The sequence below is a fragment of the Corvus kubaryi genome, unplaced genomic scaffold (assembly GCF_017639235.1).
Source record: "Corvus kubaryi isolate FWS band 111438036 unplaced genomic scaffold, C.kubaryi_AGA036_p1.0 36892, whole genome shotgun sequence".
Lineage (NCBI taxonomy): Eukaryota > Metazoa > Chordata > Aves > Passeriformes > Corvidae > Corvus > Corvus kubaryi.
Window position 1 is genome coordinate 9213 of NW_024580975.1, and position 8803 is coordinate 18015.

The 8803-nt window shown below is 50.0% G+C and overlaps 1 long non-coding RNA gene across 1 annotated transcript; it reads left to right on the forward strand.

Moving 5' to 3' along the window:
* Window positions 1-804: 804 nt before the first annotated feature.
* LOC121660750 lies at window positions 805-4346 on the forward strand. Its single transcript, XR_006014757.1, has 3 exons — window positions 805-943; window positions 2653-2738; window positions 3339-4346. It is a non-coding gene; the product is annotated as an uncharacterized LOC121660750 (long non-coding RNA).
* Window positions 4347-8803: the final 4457 nt, after the last annotated feature.

Below are 8803 nucleotides of genomic sequence, written 5' to 3' on the forward strand. Positions count from 1 at the left end.
TGCAGTGAGGGACCCAAAACTGACCCCACCATTCGAGGTGGGGCCTCAGCGGTGCCCAAAACAGGGGGACGGACAGTCATTGCCCTGGTCCTGCTGGCCGCACTGTTGCTGACCCAGGCCAGGATGCCAATGTCCTTCTTGGCCACCTGGGCACACCTGGGCTCGTGTTCAGCAGCTCTTGGCCACCACCCCCAGGTCTTTTTCTGCGGGGCCATTGGAAATTGCACAGAACGGTCAGTGCAATGGGGGGAGTTCAGTAACAACTCCAGACAGCCCAGTCTGATTTAGGGACTCTGCGGCCGCTTTGCTAACAAGTCAAGGCGGCCCAGTTCCCTTTAAGGGCTCTGTGGCCGCCTAAAGTAACCAGCCCGTAGCGCTGCAGGGGGACGTTGCGAGCCAAGTGCAGGTGTAAACTATGTCCTTGGACACCAATTCCCACTCTTCCAGAACGTTTGGGTTTCTGCAGTGATCCCTCCTGCCCGGTGGCCGAAGCGCCTTCTGCGCGCCCGCGTTGCCGGCCGTGCTGGCGGCGCAGCCGCGGAGGAACGGCCGCTCCGCGCGGGCCCCGCGGCCGCCGCTCCCCAGGGCACGGCCGAGCGCTCCGCGCGCGCAGCGGGACAGGGGGCGGAGCCTGCGTCGCTCGCGCTGCTCGGCCCGTGGGCGGAGCGCGTGCCACCAATGGGGAGCCGCGGGACGGGCGGGGCTGGGCGGGGATTGGCCGGGGCCGCGGGGCGGGGGCGGGGCCCGGAGGGGCCGGTGCTGCTGAGGGGCCGTGGGGGCGGCAGAGCGGGAGCGGCGGCGGCGGGGCGGGCGCGGGGGGCGGGTTCGGGTTCTGGTTCTGGTTCTGGTTCTGGTGGAGGAGTGACCCCCCCGGCGAGGGAGTGACCGGCCCCCGGCGGGGGACTGACAGAGTCCCCGTGGGGGAGTGGCCCCGGGAGTGTGGGTGGGTGCGTTCTTTCCTTGCCGTGGGTGGGATCGGGCCTGGAAGGGAGCCAACCGTGTGGGCAAAGGGGAGCGGCGAGCCGCCTTCCCCTCACATCGCTTCTGAAAAGAAGCCTACGGGCTACTAGAGGGAGTGGCCTTCAAATGGGACAGTGGGGACTCGGATTACATATTAAATTTTTTCGCTGTTGGGGTGGTCAGGCGTTGGCACAGGTTGCCCTGGGAGGTGGTGGTTGCAGAGGGTACGGTCAGGCTCAGTCAATGTCCAGATAATGGATCAGGGTGGCAGCGATGAGGCACGTCGAGCCGGGAAGTCAGTCCGTAGTCCAGATTATAGGATGATGATCTTTACCATAAGAAGTGTTTGATCAGCCCGAAAGAAAGCTGTAGTGCATGTTGCACAGAGAGAATCAGGTGTTGCTGAGTAAGTCATTCTCCATTCCCACTGAATTTTTACTTGGATAGGATTCTGTCTTGTTTTCTGTGATGTAAATGACATATATGGAGCAAAGAGTTTGGGCAAAAGCATCCAATTGACAAGGTCCAGTACAGGTAATATTATAGCAGTAGCAATTTCTCAAATTGAGAAAGGCAGTTAAGTTTATAGGACATTATTTCCAGAGGTTTATGAGAATGTGGTGAAACTTGTTTTTTCCTTTTGCCTGTATGTGTAAGTAATAAGCCATATATTATCTATGCATCTTAAAAGAAATTTCCAGTTAGCAGGAAGTTTAATGGATCACTTTGATATCATTGCAGTGCTCCAAGCAGTGTCCCACTAATATCACCCTTGAAAACTGGAATGTGAAGGACCAACACCTTGCTCATCTTCATGCCTGGGTCACTTTGTTGCATGCATGGCAGTACTGTTAAATTTGTTTCTTCCAGAATAAAAAAAAAATTAAAAAAAAAAAAAATTGGAGGATTGTTGGAGGTATGTATTGGATTAACTTTTGTCCTGATATTGCCTATTTATTGCTACTCTGTGGTCAATATCACCTCTCAAGTTTGAAGATCACCTCTCAAATCTCTGTAGTATGCTGGGAATTTCAAATATAGAAGTGTCAGTATTTGCAAAATATTGGGTTAAATAAAATCTAATGGGAAAACACAGCCAAAGCTTCTGGTAATTACTTGGAGCAGTAACCAAGTTGTTTGGTTGGATTATTGTAAGAAGAAAAGTTACAAATGCTCACTTGAAGAGGGCACAAGAGGCTGAGCAACTCCCAGACTGCCTTAGATCTACCTAAGGAAAAAAAAATCCATGCCAGTGTTGTAGTGTATAACCTTTATGGATTGTCAGCATTCCATTTCCGGATGGAATGGAGTGGGGAGAGGGGAACTTGCAATACCTCTGGGAAGGGAGGATGCCTTCCCACCTGGGAAAGCTCTGTCACAAATGGCATTGCTGAGCTCAGGGCTCCATCTCTGCAGCATAAGGGTGGTTGCAAAGGAATGGGATTGCTCGGTTCCAGTTTAACTCTGACAGTGAGAATGTCAACAGGAGAATGTGCTGTTGCCTCGTGGTGGCAGCCAAACTATTTCCTGCTCTTCCTTAGCAGTCTAAGGTTCTGATTACCTGTTAACCTAGAGCTGCACTGCCTCAGTTGGTTCTATTCCATAATGCAGAGCCTTCGCTCAAGGTTAGAAGTGATGTGCAGTTGAAGATAAAACTGTAATAGCATATTTTTTCTGCTTTATTTCATACAGGATAAAGTCTCAATGTGTGCATCAAATCAAAAGCTGGCTTTACTTTTAGATGATGGATACAGATCTATGTTATGGCTACTGGACAGGTAATGAAACTATTTTTTAAAAATTATGCTATCCAAACTTTAAAAATATTTTTTCCATTAAAAATGCAAAAAATTTTTGCCATCCGAGGTAATGTAAAATACGTGTTTTATCATCTTCCTGTAGTATAAATCAAAACAACAAAAACTCTCTAAGAAGTATATGTTGCACCAGCTACATCTCTATAAAGTAGCCTGGAAAGATTGGGGAATCAGTACAAGAATAAACCAAAGGAAAGGTCTTCTGAGCAGAGGAAGTGAAAACAGGAAACAGATGAGTTCCAAAGGGAAAAAATATTAAAGAGAGAAACACTTGCCAATGTTTTTGCAAAAATAAAAATGGACAAATATGTGTGGTTGCATCTTGTAGCTAGAGGATCTTGAGAATTGTATATTTTAAAATTCTAATCTGGACAGAGACGATGTGTAATCCAGGTTATGAACTAATAAGAGTTGTAAGAGTTATGAGGAATAGTCACGATAAGAGTTGTGAGAATGAGCTTCAACAAACTCTGTGTCCACTATAAAAGAGTTACAAAAGAGATGATGTATTCATAGCTGGCATAGAGGAGTCAAGTTATGAAACCTTTCTTGTTTAAGCAGGATATAGAAAAGAGGAGGCCTCCAGTAAGGCACTCCCACAACCCAGAGGCAGAGCAGCGATTCTGCTGGAGCCGCCAGTTCCCTACCAAGGTTCCAAGAATGATGTGGCAGTACCCATAGGAGAAGACTTTTGGTGTGGTACTAGAAAAAATGCTCCAGCAGCAAAGGCGGATGTTCCCATCTGCAGGGCACTTAGAGCCCTCAGCAATGGAGAAGAAGGATGAGGATGAATTCCACACGTCGGATACTCCTGGCAGGAGACTTGACCATACCTGGTGCCTCCGTGAGAGCTGCAGGACTGGAGATGGAGGAAGCCCTTTGGACAGGACTCGCTGCTCTCTCAGAGCCGCGGCTCTCAGCAGAACCGTGTCATTGCTGAGGATGCACCTGGCCAGGAGGAGCCTTGCAGAGGAATAGGAGGCCAGCTCATTGCAGTAAGGGAATGGCTGACGGATGTTTCCTAGCAGCAACTTTCCTGGAGGTGCCAGTTCCAGTCCGTGACTCGCAGGATGCTGCGGCGCTGCCATAGGAGAAGGCCTTTGGCATGGTGCTAGAGAAGATCCTCGAGCAGCAAAGGCAGATGTTGGCAGCTCCAGGGAATTCCCTGACGTCAGCAGTGGAGGAGCAGGATGAGGAAGATCTCCACACTTGGGATACTTCTGGCAAGAGCCTCCATCCCTGTCTGTCCTGGGTTGTAGTGTATACTGTTACCATCCTCATGAGCTGTTGGAACCAGGTGGGGCAGTGTTTCCTTCCATCCTGCCCCCGGTTGATCTTTCTGTTAATGGCCCATCATTGCCCTTCCGCATGACTCAGAGATAACTCTCCGTGGACTATATTTTGTAATGAGCCTATCAACACCTGGCCTCATGACTCATCATCCCATTATGAGATGCTCCACCTAGAGGGAGGAACCAAGTGTTCCATCCTAGATATAATCTGAGATTCTGAACAGCAGAGATAATCTTCCCACTGGATTTCCAGAGGACAGGAGCTACATAGCCACCACTGGACCTTCTGAGGAAGAGCAGACCCTTTCTACAGGATCACCACTTTCAAAGGACTGCAGCCACCATTCTACCGCACTGCTACCACCATCCTGATTAACAGGGTGTCAGGTTGTATCCTGACTCTGTCAGTTTAACCCAGTGTTTTCTGCCTTTTTTTCCTTTTATTTCCGTATTAGATTGTTATTCTGACTTGGTGTCTCCCACTAGTTTGTTTTCAAGCTAGTACATATTTTGGTGCCCAGTGTGGGGCCGGGTGCTGAGAAAAGTCAGAATTACACTTTTGTATTGTAGAAGCCACCTACTCACTATGATGTTCAACATGCTACATGGGTCTTGTACCTAGCTCTCTATATTTTTCCGCACATGGGGAACTATCTGCCGGTTTTAATGCTCCTGTGTAGACCAGGGTATGGTATAAAATTTGCTTTATTAGTCTGTTATGCCTACTGCATGATAACTTCCGAGACAATGAACATAATTTGGAATATATACTCAACTTTGTGTGCTTGTCCTACTCTAGGCTGCTACATCTGGGGCCTCAACAATCATACCCAGCCGCTGGGTATGATTAAAAACCATTAAAGAATGGTTTTTTCCAGCCTTTCAGGCCTGACACAGCAGTTTTTGAAAATATTGAGTTCCTTCTGGATGTCAAAGAAAGCATAACCTTGCTGTTAGTTCTGCTTTGTCTTCTCTGTACAGTGTACACCATGCTTAGAATCAGAGCTATGGCACAGCATCCTCAGGATGAGAGGGAAAAAAAGAGCAGAGCAACAAACAGCATGTCTACACAGACTGACACAGGGGAGAAAGAAACCAAACGCAAGACAACAGCATCCATGTCTATGAGACTGACACAGAGGAGAAAAAACCAAAGGCGCTGTCAGCATCTCCACACAAACCGTCACTGAACCAGAATAGCCTACACCGATTGCAGTTGCCCCCGTTCAGAAGAAGAAATCAAAAAGTAAATCAGCAACTGGGATCTCTGTCCCGGGATGTGGTCATTGACCAGGGGATCGGGAGAACCCAAGAAACTCTCAGCCTCTGGCGGTGACTGCTGACAAGTGTAAGGGACAGGTACCTTTGTAAAGAAGACCTCCAGGTGCACCAAGGAAAATGGAGCAGAATGGAACAAGGTATCTGATGCCTGAGGGAATTGGCTGTGCTGGAAATAATTTTCTCAGAAGACAAGAGATTTCCTAAGAGCCCAGATGGTGTCCAGTGCACATCACAGATATGGTTGAGGTTCGCACGCCTTGGACCAGAGATGTACTCCCGTTACCTGGCAACACTGCAATGGAGGAAAGGTGAGGACAGGGTGGGCGTCTTGGTCCACAAACTGAGGATTTACGAGGACACCGTCACAGCCCTGTTTTGCACCCATGCCTCGTTCGTGGAAACAAGGCTGGCTGAGCAAGTCCGGAGCTTGATTGAAGAGGGCCATCAGAAACTGAAAAAGGAGCTTAAGGAAGAGATTTACCAGATCTCACCAGAACCAACAAGAGTCTCTGCCATTAGGAGCAGGTGTCCCCCAACCAGGGAGAGAGGATACACCCCACGAGGTAATCTCTGGTTTTTCCTTCAGGAACATGGAGAAGACATGAGTAAGTGGGATGGAAAACCCACCTCCTCCTTAGCAGCCCGGGTACATGAACTAAAAAGAGGGACAACTACTACAAAAAACTCATCTGGAGTCAACGCTGCTCCGGTCTCTCGCGCACCAAACTCCAGACAGTATAGGAATGATAATATGACTGATTCTCTTGAAGGGACCTCAGGAGCATATTCGCCGGATGGAAGCAACGTGTACCATGACCAGGAATAGAGGGGCCCTGCCTCTAGCCAGGTAGAGGAAAGGGACAATCAGGTCTTTTGGACTGTGTGGATCCGATGGCCTGGCACGTCTGACCCACAAAGATACACGGCTTTGGTTGACACCGGTGCTCAATGTACTCTGATGCCATCAGGGTATGTGGGAGCGGAACCCATTTCTGTTGCTGGGGTGACAGGAGGATCCCAGCAGCTTGTTGCAGTGGGGATACTACAACACGCATATATCAAACCAGGAGTCCCGTGGCAACGAAGTATATATGGACAGACAGATTCTTGATAGCTGTTTCAGAGAGATGTTTATTTCTCCAGCCGCATGGCCGGAGCTCTGCCCAGGAGCTGTTACAGTCATGGGACCAAGGGTCCTTCTGCCCACGCAGGGAACACAAACCAACCCATGGGAACGAGGCTGACCAGGGGCAGGGAAACCCCGTGTCTGTGTCCTCAGGGCCCCTCTCCCAGGGCTCCATGGCAGGGGAGGGACCCCAACACCTCACCCGTTTTATTTTAATAAAAGGAGAATGAAAACAACTGGATAAACATAACAAGAACAGTTTCAAAACAAAACAAGCCACCGTCCTGAGCCTTTAAATGTCCAAACAGATTCTGTGGAACATCTTAGGGCTGACAGAAGGGAGACAGGACTCTCTGAGCATGCTTTGTGGGGAAACTGAGGCAGGAGAGGGTTTAACTTCTTCCCTCCCCCTTTTCATCCCCCACTCGGCATTGGAAAGGGATTTTTGGGGAAACAATTGGCAAAAGCATGGTTTTGTGAGGGAAACCATGGATGAAAAAAACGGATTAGGAATACACTGGGGGTAATAGGACATAGGGTAAAAGGGAAAGGTGGGATTAGGAAAGGGAGACTGTAGGGGGGGGCTTACAATGGAGATATTGTCTAACATGACTACGATTTTTTGCATATATACTGCCTTTTACAGGAACACCATCAGGCCCAGTGACCTGCGATGCTTGTAACCCTTTTCTCCCTAGTACAATTTTAAATTCCACCACCTCTTCATCTCCCAAGCTTGGGATGCATTTTTCAAGGTTATTCTTTTGAATAGCAGTTCTATGCACAAATATGTCTTGCTGGTTGTCACACCTTGTTATAAAACCATAATTTTGCTTAACATTATACCATTTTACTATCCCTAAGATCTTAGTTACTATGATCTTTTCCTTTTTCCGAGTGGCTGCTGTTTTCTGTCTCGCTGCGTCTTTGCTCTCTCTTTCGGTCGCTCCCGTGTTGGAATTGTCGGGGCTGCTGGTGCCTGTGCACTCTTCCCGGGGTCACGTTCGGGGCTGCGCGGGCTGGGCCGGGCCGCGCCGCTCAGTTCTCCGGGCGTCGCCTCCTCTGGTTGCAGCTTCGCTGCCGCTTCCAGGCGCTGTACCCACATCTCGGCCGGGCCCCCGAGCGATGACCCCCCCCCGCGCCCTGCTCCAGCGCGCGTCTCGGCTGGGCGCGGCTCTGTTCCACCGCCATCGCCGCCAGCCGCCGCCCGCGCACCGCCCCACTCGGCCGGGCGTTCACGGGGCTCGCTCCACCACGCACTGCACGGGGCCGGGCGGGCACCGCCGGGTCCCGCCGCTCCTCGCTCCACCGCTGACACTGCGGCTTGCGTGGCTCCGCCCGCACGCAGGAACTGCCTCGCTGCTGCTCGCAGAGCGCTCAGTGCACGTGGCCTGGGCCGCACGGTCCCTGCGCCAGGCTTCCCTTCGCCAGGACACAGCTGACATTGCTCAACAGTCTCGGTAACTAAATAATATTCACGAAAATATTCTTCCATCGGCATATATTTTGACTCCAATATTAACTGTGTCCAAACGGTTTTCCAGAAGCCCTTGGTAAGAATTAAATCCCAAGAAACATAGAAAAAGTTCTTAAACAACCATGCCAGGAAGTGTTTCAGTTCTTTTTGAGCTTGAATCAAGCTAAAATTTACAAATCGTTGTTCAAGAATCATTTTAAGTTTAAGATAAATGTCCATATGCGGCTCTGAGAGCCAAGAGTCTTCCCACGGTTCCTCCATAGTTTAGATATGGAATAGCAAAGCAAAACCAAGAAGAGGAATCCAAAGTTTCCAGGGTTTACTCACACAAATCAGTCGCTTAGGGATCGGGGATCGTTCTGCTCACAATTCTCCACCATTATGTTGCAGTGGGGATACTACAACACGCATATATCAAACCAGGAGTCCCGTGGCAACGAAGTATATATGGACAGACAGATTCTTGATAGCTGTTTCAGAGAGATGTTTATTTCTCCAGCCGCATGGCCGGAGCTCTGCCCAGGAACTGTTAACAGTCACGGGACCAAGGGTCCTTTGCCCGCGCAGGGAAACACAAACCAACCAACGGGAACGAGGCTGAGCAGGGGCAGGGAAACCCCGTGTCTGTCCCCTCAGGGCCCCTCTCCCAGGGCTCCATGGCAGGGGAGGGACCCCAACAGCAGCTGACTGTACTGGTAGCTGAAGTGAGTTTAACTGAGAACGAGTGGCAGAAACAAGCCCATAGCTTGTCGTCCCAAGGACAGGCTCAGAGAGCCGATCAGTCCGTTCCGTGGGGTCCGACAGAGGCGGGGGCCCCGCGATGGGCGCCAAGCTGCCTCTGCGTCCCCTT